General features: G+C 43.1%; 1 non-coding gene across 1 annotated transcript; it reads left to right on the plus strand.

The window, feature by feature from the left end:
* Nucleotides 1–15,600: 15,600 nt before the first annotated feature.
* LOC121475113 lies at nucleotides 15,601–15,764 on the plus strand. Its single transcript, XR_005983622.1, has one exon. It is a non-coding gene; the product is annotated as a U1 spliceosomal RNA (small nuclear RNA).
* The last annotated feature ends 528 nt before the right edge of the window (nucleotides 15,765–16,292 follow it).

A 16,292-nucleotide genomic window follows, 5' to 3' on the forward strand; every position in this document is an offset into this window, starting at 1 on the left:
CATATTTTTATCCTCATCGGCTCATATACTCTATATCATCTCAGATCGGAAGCCCCAGTAGCAGTCTACTTCGGAAGTCCTGGTTTGCCTTCCTCCTACTTAGGAAGGAACACAATCTCCAGAGTTTCATTATTAAATGAACATTATTCATTTGTTCATTTATGCATTTGTTCATTTTTTCGTTCATGTGTTCATTGTATCATTAACCTACTGCTGCATGACAAATACTCAAACTTAGAGGCCTAAAACAATACCATTTGGGGCACCTGGGTAGTAGAGTTGGTTATGCGTCTGACTCTTGGTTTCAAGGTACTGGAATTGAGAGCTGTGTTGGGCTCCACACTCAGCAAGGAGTCTGCTTCAGTTCAGATTCTCTCTCCCTCTCCTTCTGCCCCTCCTATTCGTGTTCTATAAATAAATAAATAAATAAATAAATAAATAAATAAATAAATCTTTCAAATCTTTCGAAGAACAAAGAACAAAACAAAGCACCACTTACTAAGTTCCTTATTCTACAGATTGGCAGTTTCCTCTTTCCTCTGAGCTCTACTGGAAGTTCTTCAGGTCTCACCTGGACCCTCTCATGTGTCTGCTGGATTGGCTGGAAGCTAGCTGCTCTATGATGACCTTAGCTAGGACAGCAACAATCTGCTCCATGTCTCATCCTGAGCATTAACTCAAGGTTAACCATAACACATAAAACCCTTATGTTCAGGATTTCACAGGATAGGCAATACCAAGAGAAATTAGAGATAAGACTGGAATAAAAACCAAATCTGGGTTTAGTGAAGGAGAGATTGTATTCAAAAGTGTTATTGTGGGGCACCTGGCTGGTTCAGTTAGTAGAACAAGTGGTTCTCCATCTCAGGGTCTTGAGTTCAAGCCCCATGTTGGGCATCTAGCCTACTCTATTTTTTATTTATTTTAAAGATTTTACTTATTTATTTTAGATAGAGATTGCGTGAGAGGAGGAGCAGACTGGGAGAGAGAGGGACATGTAGGCCCATTGCTAAGCAGGACGCCCTATAGCAAGAGAGGGAAAAATCACTATTGCAAGTGGGGGAGGGTGATTATCGTAACAGGGAGAATGTTTTGACCACAAGGTGTGCTAGCAGCACTCAAGAGTTAGGAAAAGAGAAGAATAAACAAAGCTAGAAACAAAGCTAGAAAGAACTAGGTGTGAGGAAGTGAAGCGAATGGGTGGTGTGAAACATAATCGTGGAAAACCTCACTAAAATGACATCAGGAGGGGATCCCTGGGTGGTGCAGTGGTTTGGCGCCTGCCTTTGCCCAGGGCGCGATCCTGGAGTCCTGGGATCGAGTCCCACATCAGGCTCCCGGCATGGAGCCTGCTTCTCCCTCTGCTTGTGTCTTTGCCTCTCTCTCTCTCTCTCTTTGTGTCTATCATCAATCAATCAATCAGTCAATCAATCAATCTTAAAAAAAAAAAAACATGGCATCAGGAGGTTTCCGCCCCACCACTCAGAGTCAACTGGAGACCCAACAGGCAGAGAGGACTTGACTGTAGGACTTGACCTTACCTAGACTTCACCTTGCATGTGGACACTACCCAGCCAGAAGAGCCACTTTCCTCCCAAACTCTCCCTCCCCTGCAACAGCTCTGCCAATGAGAAGCTGCCACGCTTTGAGTTCCCTGTTTATTCCAATGGACTTTTAGTTTATAACAGCCTTTCCAATTTACCCCTTTTCTCCTTGAAATAAGGTGCCCTTCTTTTATTCCCTGGACTTGGGGAAGATTTTGCCACAGTTTGTTTATTCCAGATTGTACTCTCTTTTATTCCCAAATAAATCCATCCTTGGGTGGTAAAATAATTGGCAGTTTTTATTTTTAAGGTTAACAGTGGCATGTTCAAGTAGTAGATCAGAGAATTTGTTTTATTACCCTGGAGGCCAGTTTATTTTCAGGGCAATATATACTGGTCAGGCTGAGAATGGGCCAACATTTAGGAGTCTGGGGTAAGGAGACAGATTAACAGGAAAAAAAAATTTTAAGTTATGTTTTTATTACTTAATGGGAGCCCCTAAAAGATATGAGACTCAAAAAGGGACTAGAGGATTGAGGCTTATACACCATCATGAGCTAAGGAAAGGTTTAGGGGTTTGGGACTTCAAAGAAGGAAAGGCGAGTCACGGGAAGTTGAGAAAAAATGCTTGGTAAGCAAAGGTTGCCCTGCCATGCAGGTATTAGCTCTGTAGTAATAGCTCTCTTCCTGGTACAGTCCCCCTTTTTAATGTAAATTTCTTTTACAAATGTAAATTTCTCTTACAAAAAGGTTATTTCTGTTTTCAGAGCTCTCTAGGGTCTACAGTTTCTTAAAAATAATCAGTTTAAAATAATCCTTCTGCCAAAGAGGCACATTTGGGGATGGTATATTCTGCTACCCTTCAAATTGTTGTTTTTATTATAATAAACCTCAGAACGTCCTATCTTTTAGGAATGGATAAATATAATAAAGCCTGGAAGAAAAGTGATCCCTCATTTTGGTAAGAAAAAGCCTTGCATGTCAGTGAGGATATGATTATATCATACTTTCCAAAGGAAAAAGACAGGAAGGCCAACTTCTTCCAACTTACATTAAGTTAACTGAAGAATTTTTGGTTGTTAAGAGGGAATAATTTTTAAATGTGGACATCCTGATGGCAGTAGGCAGAAAGAGAATGAACTGAGATGTTCTATTAATATCAAGGGAACGTGTGTGGGTGTCTATGGCACTGCTGTGAGTTAAATGACTGCTAACTTGGGGAGTAGGGGCTATTGTGTGAGTCAGGTGCAGTCCAGGGCCTTGGTCATAGCATGCTGAGAAGACTGGGGTCCAATAGTTCTGGCCACAGCTGAGGAGCAACTGTTCCATGCCAGGAGAGGCAAGCCAAGGGGATCTCAGGCTGCTGCCCCTCCTTACTTCACTAAGCACTCAGCACCTACTTTGAGAGGAACATGCACTGTTCCTAACCCCAGCTCCAGAGCTCTTGCTGAGAAATGTTGCCTAGGAAAAGAAGCAGTCCATTACACAGCTTCTTCTTCCTAATCTCCTCGGAAGGTGTCGGTTTCCAAAGGAACTGACTGCATTCTTGACAGAGCTTGCAGAAGTTCAAGCCTAAGGTTTGAATACTGGAGGTTGGGTGAAAGGCAACTGGAATTGGAAAGAAATTCCTGCATTTGATGAATATACAGACTAGACTGTAGGCTGGCTAGTGTGTGAGAGAGAATCGAGGAATAGGACAGCTGGGAGGAATTCTCTGGGAGTCAGAAAAACTTCAGAAACTATTCCTTTAAAGGAAACACAATTTGGGGCACCTAGATAGTTCAGTCAGTTAAATATTGGACTCTTGATTTTGGTTCAGGGTCGTGAGATAGATCCCTGCATCAGGCTCTGCACTGAGCATGGAGCCTGCATGGGATTCTCTCCCTCTCTCTGTGCCTCCCCTCCACACTCACATATGTGCTCTCTCTCTCTCTCTCTCTCTCAAAAAAATAAATAAATAAAGGAGACACAATTTTATTGGATTAGTTTGTAGAACAATTTATGACCACAGACAGATGAAAAACAGAGCAATTGGCCAGCAATTAGTGTTTAACAGTTGAATGTGGGCAGGAAAGAAGGGAAGAGTGCAGGATGACTGTGGGCTGTGTCTGCTTAAGAAGCAACACCAGAGGGCAGCCTGGGTGGTTCAGTGGTTTAGCATCACCTTCAGCCCAGGCTCCCTGCATGGAGCCTGCTTCTCCCTCTGTCTGTCTGTCTGTCTGTCTCTCTTTCTCTCTCTGTGTGTGTCTCTCATGAATAAATAAATAAAATCTTAAAAAAAAAAAGAAGCAACACAAGAGATTCAACATTGTGTGTGTGCATTTCAGTGTAGGGTGGGGACTAGACCAATCATTTGCCAATCATTGAATCATTGAACAAATTGAAGGAGAGTTGCTTGCTAGACGAGGGTAGCTGCCAGCAATCTGGACTAGCATCATGGCTGAACTTCATGCCCCTTCTAAAGGTAGAAAAATTGGGGTACAAATAAATGACAAGTGGACAGAAGGAGAATAGCTGAGCACACATGAAAGTATAAGTGGGTCACAAAATGAGAGAAATCGAGCATTGTATTAGTATTTTGAGAGAGGGGTGCCTGGGTGGGTCAGCTGGTTAAGTATCTGCTTTTGGTTCTTGGGGCCTAGCGTCTCCTCTCTGCTTGTGCGCTCTCTGTCTCTCTTTCTCTCAAATGAATAAATAGTCTTTAAAAAATAATAATACCTTAAGAGAGAGGTTTGGGGCAAGAGAATATTATCTCCTCTCACAATTTTACCGAATATCCAGAAAGTTGAAGCTATGTTTTTTTTTTTTTTTTAAGATTATTTATTTATTCATGAGAGATAGAGACAGGCAGAGACACAGGCAGACAGAAGCAGGCCCCATGCATGGAGCCCAACTTGGGACTTGACCCTGGGTCTCCAGGATCACGCCCGGGGGCGAAGTAAACCGCTAAGCTACCAGGGCTGCCCCCCCCCATCCCCGCAAAGGCACCCGGGCTGCCCTGAAGCTATGTTTAAGGCAACCCCTGCTTTTGGAATCTGACCAGGGGGGATGAAAGTCTACAGACCTGGGACACCTGGGTGGCTCAAGGGTTAAGCGTCTGCCTTCAGCTCAGGTCATGACTCGGGTACTGAGATGGAGCCCTGCATTGGGCTCTCCCCTCCTTCCGTGTGCTTACTCACTCTCTCTCTCTCAAATAAATAAATAAATAAATAAATAAATAAATAAATAAATAAAGCAGTGAGCATCCAGTGAGCATCTGAGATCCTCCAAGGAATGGTCCCACTCTACTCTCAAGGCCTATGGGAAGCCTCATGGCATACTCAAACTAAATCACACACATTTTGACTACCGCTCACTTAACCCTAATATGGGGTGCCCAACATTTGGAGTAAAAAAATATTTATGCTAAGTGATGTGGGAGGGATGTTAGGGTTTGAAGCTGATAGCCAAGAAAGAATTCTTGAGACTCTTTGGTGCGAAAAGGTGGTTTTATTAAAGCACTGGGACAGAACCTCTGGGCAAAGAAAGCTGAACCGGAGGTCATGAAGAGTGGCCCACTTATATAGTTTCAAGTTGGGAGGGGGTTAGGAATAGCATAAGTCTCTAAGGAATTTGGAGGTAAGGTTTACAAGAACTTAAGGGGCCTAGCTATTGTTGGGGAAAAGTCATTTATTATTGCCTAATAAAACCTAAGTCGTGAGACCCTTTAGATGTATACTGGTGGGTCATATGGTGGGGGGTGATTGCTGACATGTATCTCGGGCAGTAGAAATAAGGGAAGTTTCCAAAGGAATTTTTATATGTTAAAGCAGACTTACAGGTTCCTGGATGTCAGGCTAAGACTGCCTTTTGCCCTTAGCAAAGTATTAATACAGAAGCAGCTGAGTTCCTAGAGGAATGTCACTCTGCCTGTTTTAAGGCTGTAAGTAGTAAGGACATTTAGTTTTTCTTTTGCCATTGTTTTCCCACACCACTAACCATACCTGAGCCATTAGGACACAATGGCAACAACACACATGGTGTATTCAACAGTGGCCCACCAGTCAGAAAAAGACCCTTAGGGTAGATAAATGTTAGTCTAGGTATCCTGGGACAAGCAGAATTTGCTTTTAATGAAAAGCAAAAGTCAGAGGAAAAAAAGATTAACTAGAATAGGCAGATTACAGGGAGTTCTCTGCCCGAAGGAAAACCAATGATAGGAGTCAGCTAGGAGAAACGAAGAAGCATTAGAAAAGCGGGTCAGGTGGACTCAACAAATAATGCTGGATAATGCTAGAACAGTTTTGGGAAAGGGCCTGTTCCCTGACCCAAAAGGTCCTCTTGACTAACTTAATACAAGTAGAAGTTCCTTCGGATGGGAGCAAGAGATCCCAGCCCGAGGCTTAAACGGACATCTGTGCAAATCTTATGGCTTCCAAGTCTTATGGCCTCCTAGAAGTTCTCTAGGGGCACTTGTAATTTCACTGGTGTCATGACTGCTCATGCTCCCAAATAGGTCGAAATAAAACATATCCTGCGGTGTCATTAGTAGGGATGCTGTAGTTTTGGAATATTGGTGAGGTCCAGTGCTGACAGCCAAGAAAAAATTCTTGAGACATCTTTGGTGCTAAGAGGTGAATATATTAAAGCATGGGACAGGACCTGTGCACAGAAAGTGCTGCTGCACTGGGGATGTAAAGAATGGCTGATTATATGCTTTGGGGGTAGAGGAGAAAAGGACAAAGGGAGGTTTTCAAAAGGACTTTCATATGCTAAAGAAGATCCTCAGATTATTGGAGTCCTGGCTATTATCAGGCTAAAGTTGTTTTGCCCTCTAGCAAAGCATGAAAGTCACTGGAAGTTTAGGAATGTCACACATATTACATCCAGGAAGAGGTCAGGTTGCGGGTGTCAACTTGTGCTTTGTCTCAGCTTGTCTTCTGTTCCCTTATCGGGTATAGTGAAACCGTTATAGAAATGTAAAAATGAATGGATATTTAGGTGGACACACTAACATTTCAGCAAAGCTTGACTTTAAACTGAATGAATTTCTCTCTTGCTCCTTCTTGAAGCCCTCACCCTTTCACTTGTTATTCTGTAGAATCCTTTGTTCCAGGAACTCAGTATTGATGTTGACAGTAAGGAGCCTCAGACGGCTGGCGGCAGCACTAGTCAGGAGACCCAAGGAACATGGCTGGCAGCAGGAGCCAGGTCCTATCGAAACTGCCTAGATCCTGTATTTTCCTATGAAACCCCTCAGCCTTTTAGCCTGGGCTGGCTTGCAGTCTTGGAGGCATTAGCCTGCTCCTGTCTCCTTTGCCTGGCAAAGTAACAAACTCTCTTCCTTCTTTATATCCAAACTATCTTCACATTACATATTTGAGCTCCTGGATGCTGAAGTTGGTTTTCACTATAGTAGGAACTATTCGAAAGACCACTCATGTCCTACCCTTTGGAGGGAGGTGGTCCTCACTATATTTACACACAATGAAAACCAGTCTCAATTAACTTGATTTAACCCATCTGAAAGTGAATAAAGAAAACCTTAATTAAAATGGATTCAGGAGGCCAGAAGGGGAGCTCCCATACCCTGCCACTTATCAGTTGCACACCCAACAGGAAGAGAGGTACATTGCCTCCTTGCCCAGCTACAAGCTCCATCAAGGGATCCCTGGGTGACTCAGCAGTTTAGTGCCTGACCGAGGCGTGATCCTGGAGTCCCAGAATCGAGTCCCACATCGGGCTCCCTGCATGGAGCCTGCTTCTCCCTCTGCCTGTGTTTCTCCCTCCCTCTCTCTCTCTCTCTCTCTCTCTCTGTGTGTGTGTCTCATGAATAAATAAAATCTTAAAAAAGAAAAAAAAAAGCTCCGTCAATAAGAAAATACCACAACTGACCCAATGAGAAACCATCAGGACCCCAAACACTTGATTTCTTTCAAAGAAGCCCCTCCCAACTACCTCCTTTTCTTTCCTTTGATCTGTGGCTTTACCCTTGGTTTCTATAGTGTACATGTCCCTAATTTTAATTCCTGTGCTATTCTGGATTAAATCCATTTTACTGGTAAAATAATGTTTATTTTTAAGGTCAACACCTAGATAGAACCAACTCATGACCAATTGTAGTGATACCCATTCTTAATAATATGTTCGATGGGCAAAGGTAGGTTCTGTTGGGAACACAAAGCACATACCTCTTACTGATTTGTTTGGTAATGAACCTGAATTGCACTATGATCATGTAGCAATATGGTATAATGCTGCTATTGTTTGGAAGATGTAACAACCTCATTCCTATAAGTTTTATGTTAATACTGATTGATGGTCAAATGTACTGGGAGATTGAGTCAAAGCCCCCTTAGGATGTAATATCTATGGAAAATGGCCAGCCTAGGAAGGAACTAGACTTAGCTACCCATCAGTGGGTATCCAAGCTGAATCTTTCTACACAAGTTTATCATAAGGTACAACTAGCAGTAGATGAAGGGGGGAAATCAACCAGTATAAGAATATGAAATGTTTATAAAAGCTTTATAGGACAAATTAGTTGGCTCCTTATTTTTTTTTTTTTTTAAGATTTGTATTTATTTATTCATGAGAGACACAGAGAGGTAGAGACATAGGCAGAGGGAGAAGCAGGGTCCCTGTGGGGAGCCTGATGCGGGACTCCATCCTAGGACCTCTGGATCACAACCTGAGCTGAAGGCAGACGCTCAACCTCTGAGCCACCCAAGGCGTCCCAGTTAGCTCTTTAAATCTATCCCAGCTCCACAGTGACTTCTCCAAATGTTAGGCATATTTGTGTTGGTTCTATTGCTAGATCTGTCCTATAAAAGCTACACCAAATATAACCGTTTTGAAAGGTATGGCTCATTTTGCAGTAAGGAATCTGTGTTAAAAAAAAAACAACAACAAACAAACCCAGGGGGTGGTCTGTGATACTGTGATATAAAAAGATATTTTGGTTTTCATCTGTGCTTCCTGGCTCATAGCTCACAAGACCCTTGTTATTTCCCAAGAGATTAGAGCAATAGGGGCATCTTTTGTCATGATATTTGTTTTTTGTCTTTGGTTCCTGAAACAGTTTTAGAGTTGGGTGAAATGGGTGTTTTTTTGTTACTCATAATAAACCCTTTCAATCACACCTGAGTTTATGTTAATGAGGTGATATTTGAAAAGCCCCTAGGTAACCTAAGGTTGGGGGCTGTTGCCAGGGGAATCAAGCAGTGTGGTATAAGAGAGTTGAAACCTTTTTTTTAAAAAATTTATTTATTCATGAGAGACACACAGAGAGAGGCAGAGATATAGGCAGAGGGAGAAGCAGGATCCCTGTGAGAAGCCTGATGCGGGACTCCATCCCAGGAGCCTGGGATCACGACCTGAGCCAAAGGCAGACGCTCAACCACTGAGCCACCCAAGCGTCCTTCAATAATTATTTTTAGGTCCCCCATATTCTTCTAGATTTTTATCTAGTTATTAAAGAGGAAATTGATGTTTCTACTTCTGATTGTAGATTTGTCTGTCTTAGTTTGGTCAGATTCACTTTATCTATTTTTAAGCTGTTATTAGCCACCTACATTTTAGGTTTGGTCTGTCTTCTTCATTTATCATTATGAATGTCTCTCTTTACCTCTGTTAATTCTTCTTGACTGGAGTCCTTTAAATCTAATATTAACATGACTCTTTCAGCTTTCTTTTGCATGCCATTTATAGGATATATCTTTTTTCATCATTTTCAAACTAGCTGTGTTTTTGTTTTACATTTAATAAAATCATGGATATGGTTGGATTTAGGTTTCTTCTTTTTGTTATTTGCTTTCAATTTGCCAATGTTATTATTTTGTTTTTCTCTTTGTCCTTTCCTTACTTCTTTTGAGTTAATATTAATTTGGTATTCTAGTGTAATCCTCTGTTGGCTTTTCAGCTATATATTGTTATATTATTTTTTAGGGTTGCTGTCAGGATTATAATATGCATACCAATCATAGCTTCCTGTGAATATTATGTAATGCTTTATATAAAATGTATGAAGCTTGTAACAAAGTAGTTTCTGTTTTTTACAACTCCTATCCTTTGTGCTTACATATTTATAAACATACAAGAATCTAGTGTATGAATATTTTTTTCAAAGTAGGCTCTATGCCTAGGATGGAGCCCAGTATGGGGCTTGAACTCATGACCCTGAATCAAGACCTGAGTTGAGGGGTGCCTGGGTGGCTCAGTGGTTGAGCATCTGCCTTTGGCTCAGGGTGTGATCTTGGGGTCCTGGGATCAAGTCCCACATCAGGCATCCTGTGGAGAGCCTGCTTCTCCCTCTGCCTAGGTCTCTGTCTCTCATGAATTAAAAAAAAAAAAAAAAAAGTTAAAAAAAAATATCTGAGTTGAGATCAAGAGTTGGACACTTAACTATCTAAGCCACCCAAGCGGCCCTACATGTATCTATTATAATATATAGATTGTGGACTCTATGCTATTGGGAGCCTGGATTATCACTTTTTCCTCTATAAGGAATATTGAATTTTATTTTGCAATCCTTTGAACTACTGGTAGATACTTTTGGCCTTGTCAGGCTACAGTTATGGGTTTAGTTCTAGGATGTGTCCCTTACTCTGGATCATGGTTCTTACTTTAAAATATTAACTTTCTGAAGTTGCAGGGATGCTTCTGAGAGGGCTGGGCCAGGTCTTCAAAGCAGGATCGTGATTTGGCTCTCAGCTCTGTGGCAGATAACCCCTGCTAAGCCTTGAGCAGTCCTGTCCTGTGCTCATGGAGCCCAGCACGTGGCCTCGTGGCCTTGGCCCCACTGTGAGTCCCACACAGAGATCTGGGCTCCCTCTTTTCAGATACCTGCTGCACAAATTCTAGCCACTTCAGAAGTCTCTAACTTTTGTGTTTCCTCAGCTGAACAAGGCGAGTATCCCACCAGGACTCCACTTCCCTCTTCTGCACAAAACTGGCCCCATGACAAACATCTGAGGTGATTGTGGGACCTCCTTGCAATGTTTCTATATTTGCAATGTTCAGTCATTGACTGTTGTCCATGTCTGGACACAGTATTTTGTCCATATTTGGGTTATATTTGATAGTCTGGTATTAATTTCTCTGCCATGGCTAGAAGCAGAAGTTTCTGCGTGATATTTTAGAAATGTAGTGGATTAAACACAATGGGGTATCCTGGATTGGATCCTTGATAGAAAAAGGGCATTGATTTATTTTCAGTTTAAATTTAAAAAGTTTTAAAACAGATTTTGTTTATTTATTCATGAGAGACACAGAGAGAGAGAGAGGCAGAGATGAAGACAGAGGGAGAAGCAGGCTCCAAGCAGGGAGCTTGACCTGGGGACTGGACTCCAGGATCACCCCCTGGGCCGAAGGCAGATGTTAAACCTCTGAGCAACCCAGGGATCCCCCTAAAGGAAATTTCTAAAGGAATTTTTATATGTTAAGATAGACCTACAGGATCCTGGGGGTTGGGCTAAGATTGTTTTTTGCTCTTAGCAAAGTATTAACAATGTCCGGGACAGTTGAATCTTAAAGGAATGTCATTTTGCCTGTTTCAAGGACTTGTCAGTGTGCTGCCCCAGGGCTTGTGCTTTGTCCTCAGCTAGCCCTCTGTTCCACTATCAATTAAATTCTGCCCCCCAGAGCGATTGTTACCCTTAAAAATGTGTCTACATTTCTGCTAAATGAGGACTTTTAACGTAGATGAGTTACAGATAATAAAGTTTTATTTTTGCAATGCATCATCACATACGAGTTTCAAGTCTGGTGCAAATGGACATCTTATTGAAGACTTATGTCATCCTGGGGCGCCTGGGTGACTCAGTTAAGTATCTGCCTTTGGTTCAAGGTCATGATCCCAGGGTCCTAGAATTGAGCCCTGAACGCAGCTCCCTGCTCAGTGGGGGAGTCCTCTCCCTGCTCATGCTCTCTTTCACTGGCTCTCTCTCTTCAATCAATCAATCAATCAATCAATCAACCAATCAATCAAAAAAAGAAACAAACAAAAATCTTGTGTCTTCCCACTCTAGGTAAAAGCTGGAGCTCTTTCAACAGCCGAAAGGGCCTCTTCCCTTGCTCTCTAGCCTCCTCTACCACCTCCTCTTTGCTCTCTTTGCTCTAGTCAGTTCTTTAAATTTTTCTTAATGTAAAGTTTGTATTGGTGGCACCTGGATGGCTCAGGGCGTGATCCCAGGATCCCGGATCGAGTCCCACATCCGGCTCCTGCGTGGACCCTGCTTCTCCCTCTGCCTGTGTCTCTGCCTCTCTGTGTCTCTCATGAATAAATAAATAGATTCTTAAAAAACAGAAAGCAAAACCCAAACAACTTTGTATGGAATTTGTAGCAGTTTCTTAAATGTCCCGTAATAGTGCACTAATGGTGGGGTGGGGGTGGCGGCGTGAGAATTCACCCAGAGAGGAAGAAGTTTTACACGTGTTTTTGTCCGCTCCCCCCCTGCAAAAAAGTGTTGTCCCCACTTGGCCCACGGCTCGGGAGAGGGTGCAGGGGGTGACACGGTGCCCGGCGGGGCAGGGAGAGGCTCGGGCAGAGAAGCCCCGGCTCCCGGCGGTGGGGCAAGGCCGGCGGGGCGGCTCCGGGGCTCGCAGCCTGCGGGAGGGCCTCGTGCCGGAAGTGGCCGCCCGGAAGTCACCGAGCCCTCGGGGGCGCCTCGTCGCCGCCCAGCGGACGCCGCGAGGGAGCAGCGTGCGAGGCCCACAGGTGCTGGCGTCCTTCGGGTGAAGCCGGGAGCTCGCGGGCCATGGCGGCGACGCCGACGACGACGAAGCTCACGACGGAGGGTGGCGGACAAGGTGCTTCTGGAGGTTAGAGACCGGTGGGAGGCGGGGAGAAGGGGCGGCCCTGGGCCGGCGCCCCGGTCAGGGGGAAGCCAGCGACAGGCCCTTGGGTCTAATGGGTCCTTTTTTTTTTTTCTTTAATAAAGATTTTTATTTATTTATTCATGAGAGACACAGAGGCAGAGACACAGGCAGAGGGAGAAGCAGGCTCCATGTGGGGAACCCGTGCGGGACTTGATCTCAGGACCCTGAGGCCACGCCCTGAGTGAGCCCAAGGCGGAGGCTCCACCACTGAGCCACCCAGGCGCCCTGCTGGGTGCTTTTGATACTTTATTATTTACAACAGTTTTAGATTTGTGGAAAAAGTATGAGGAAGGTGGAGGATTCCTATACACTCTACACCCCGCTTCCCTTATTAACATTTTACATCGCATGGTAGTTTTGTTGTAAAGAACCAACATTGATGCTTAAAACAATAAATTGTTTAGTATCTCCTCAGATCTAAATTTTCTTTCCGTGCAGCCCCCTCCCGGGTACTCTGTCCAGCCGATTTCAGCCACTTTATTCTTCCCAACCCTCCTTCCCATCTCCTCAACCCGGGGAGTCAGTCCCCCAAGCTCTGCGGAGTAGACCTGGTTAACTTCCAGGGCAGCAAGCTGGGACACTTGTGGAGAATACGTTTTCTGTTGACCATCTTTCAGGGTTACTGTCCTTTGCAACTGGATGCCTAGTGTCTTGATAACCATTGTTTCTTTTAATTATTTCTTTTTAAATTTTTATTTATTTTTATATTTTATTGGAATTCAGTTTGCCAACATCCATTGTTTACATTTATTTCTAGGTTTTGGTTGTTCAGGCTGGGCACGTAATTGGTCTCCGTAATACTACACTGACCAGAAGTGGGATTTCCTTTTTCTCTTTTTTTTCGGTCTTATCATTTTAAATATTGTAAGCATAGTTGTTTCATGGTCTGTGTAGACTCATCTGTCAACTGAAATTTTGTGTGTCTCTTTTCTGGTCTGTTTTCCTCCTTGTTCTTGCCCGTGGTCCTTTGTCTATGTGCATGGTTATTCTGGTCATCATGATGTGGTGTCCCCCCCCTTCATTGGATGGGAGCCCTCAAATGTAGGGCAACCAATCAGTGGAAGCCAGTGGCTCAGGTGGTGGAAGGATGCACCTGAGACAGAACAAAGGAGCTAGAAATTTCTTGGATATACTGCAAGGGCGCAGCAGGCAGGACAGCAGGACAAACTGTCTGCTTTGATATGGTGGGGGCTGTTGTTGAGGAGGTATGGGGAGAATGGAATTCTTCCTTTTTTGGAAGCTGTGCCTGTTTGGAAGTAGCCCACTTGTCAGTTAGGGCCTATGGATACTTTGAGGTGGGTCATCTGAAGGGCCTGTCTGGATTTAGCCAGATATGGTCACTGTGGGCCCTTTTGCTTTATCATTCCATTTGTTGCCTAGAAGCAGCCTCCAAACTTTCTTAAATATTTGTAGCAATAACTTTGGGCTAGGATGGAGTCACATTCCTCAGAGAGGATTTCCATTTGCCTCTGCCACGTGGAGGATTTGGGGGATCATTTGGGGATGTTCTCAGTTGAGGACAACCTTAAATTTTAAGGCTTGGGATTCCCTACATATCAGGCAAGTAGGATTTAAGATGAAATGTTCCTTAAGTAGGATTTGTCTGATGTTTTTCTCATGATTAGATTGAGCTTGTAGATTTTCGGCAGCAAAACCACAGAGAGAAATGACCTTTTTCATTATATCAGAAATACTTCTTAGGTGCACGTGGGTGGCTCACTTGGTTGAACATTGGAGTTACGGTTTTGGCTCAGGTCATGATTTCATGGGCTGTGGGATTGACCCCTGCCTTAGTCTCCCCACTTGGTGGGGAGTTGCTTGAGTTTCTCTCCCTCTGTCCCTCCCCTTACATGTCTCCCCTCTCATAAATAAATAAATAAATAAATAAATAAATAAATAAATAAATAAATAAATTAAACAAACAAACAAAAAAAGATTTATTTATTCATGAGAGACACAGACTGAGAGAGACATGAGAGAGAGAGGCAAAGACATAGGCAGAGGGAGAAGCAGGCTCCTCACAGGGAGCCTGATGCGAGATCCTGGATCCCAGGATCATGACGTGAGCCGAAGGCTGATGCCCAACCGCTGAGCCTCCCAGATGTCGCTAAAAATATGCTTTCTAGCAATTTCTTCACTGTAAGTTTTCTCCTCTCATCATCCCTTTTTCCATACTGTAGCCTTTGGAAAGCAGTCACCATCCACAGCTCATACTTAAGGAGCTAGGATTTATGCTTCACTTCCTTGAAGGCAGAGTACCTACATAAATTATTTGGAATTCTTGAACACAGGAAATTTGTCCCCCCTCCACCATTTACTTATTTAGTCAGTTTTATTTTTTTATTTATTTTTATTTTTTTAAATATCAGTACAGGTCATGGATATTTATTTTATACGTTGGGTTATAATCCAGTACTACTTTATGTTGTTGCTTAAATTGTACCAGCTTTGGTCACTGAGGGCTCTTTCAGTTGGCTCCTGTGTCCCTTTGACATAACTTCATTGTGATTTTTTTTGTTTGTTTGTTTTTGATACTTCTTATTTTCTGGCACTGAAAGATAGGCCAGGTTCTTCTTGGGTATTTCCTGCCCCAGTTCTAGATTCAGCTGTTTCTCCAAGGCACCCTGGTTTCTTTTATTAGGGAATAGTATTAAGATTCAAGATTTGGATGCTAGATGTCCCCCTTTTTTTTTTTTTTTTTTTTTAAGATTTTATCTACTAGAGAGCGCATACATAAGCAGAGGGAGAGGGAGAGGGAGAAGCAGGCTCCTGCTGAGCAGGGAGCCCAATGTGGCTCCATCCCAGGACCTTGGGACCATGACTTGAGCTTAAGGCAGATGCTTAACTAACTAAGCCACAGGCAACCTGGAAGTACTTTTTGATACTGGGGTGTCGTTACTTAGCTGACAGATCAAGTATATGTGTGTGTGCTAACCAGTGTATATAGATATATCTATAAATATTTGTATATGTAACTGTCTTTATTCGTTGAGCTAAACATCATAAGCTAAGTTCATACTCTCTCCAACTCTAATCCTTTACCACATTGATCTTTCTAGCCTCCTCCCCTTTCTTATTTGTAAGCTCCCATTTTAAGACTGAGAAAACCAGCTCCGCCTCTCCCCATCATCCATTTATTTCAATTCCAATGCATTGATTGTAGTATATAAGTATAGCAACATCAAAAATTAATGCCACCATACTTACCTGGCAGAGGAGATACCATGATTACAAAGATGGTTTTCTCAGGGTGAGGTTTATCCATTGTACTCTGGATGTGCTAACCCCTGTGATTTCCCCAGATGTGGGAAACTCAACTGCATAATTTGTGATAGTGGGGAATTGTGTTCGTGTTCTCCCCTGGGGAAAAAATTAACTCCCAATGGGAATTAATATTATCAGAGTATGGGGCTATGAATGGTTTCTTTTGACTTTAATCTTTTCTTTTTTTTTAAGATTTTATTTCTTTATTTGAGAGAGAGAGAGAAAGAGCAAGAGCAGGAAAAGGGAGAAGCAGACTTCCCACTGAGCAGGAACACAGGACTCAGTTCCAGGAAGCTGGGATCATGACCTGAGCCTAGGGTAGACGCTTAACTGACTGAGCCACCTAGGCACCCCTCTTTTGACTTTAATCTTACACTCTCTACTCATTTCCAAAGTTAATCAGCATCATTTTTCCTCATTAGTAAGGTGGTTTTATTCACTTAGATTATTAGATTATTGGGGGATCCCTGGGTGGCTCAGCGGTTTAGTGCCTGCCTTTGGCCCAGGGCACAATCCTGGAGTCCCGGGATCGAGTCCCACATCGGGCTCTCGGCATGAAGCCTGCTTGTCCCTCTGCCTCTCTCTGCCTTTCTGTCTATCATGAATAAATAAATAAAATCTTTAAAA

This window comes from Vulpes lagopus, chromosome 1 (genome assembly GCF_018345385.1).
Source record: "Vulpes lagopus strain Blue_001 chromosome 1, ASM1834538v1, whole genome shotgun sequence".
NCBI lineage: Eukaryota > Metazoa > Chordata > Mammalia > Carnivora > Canidae > Vulpes > Vulpes lagopus.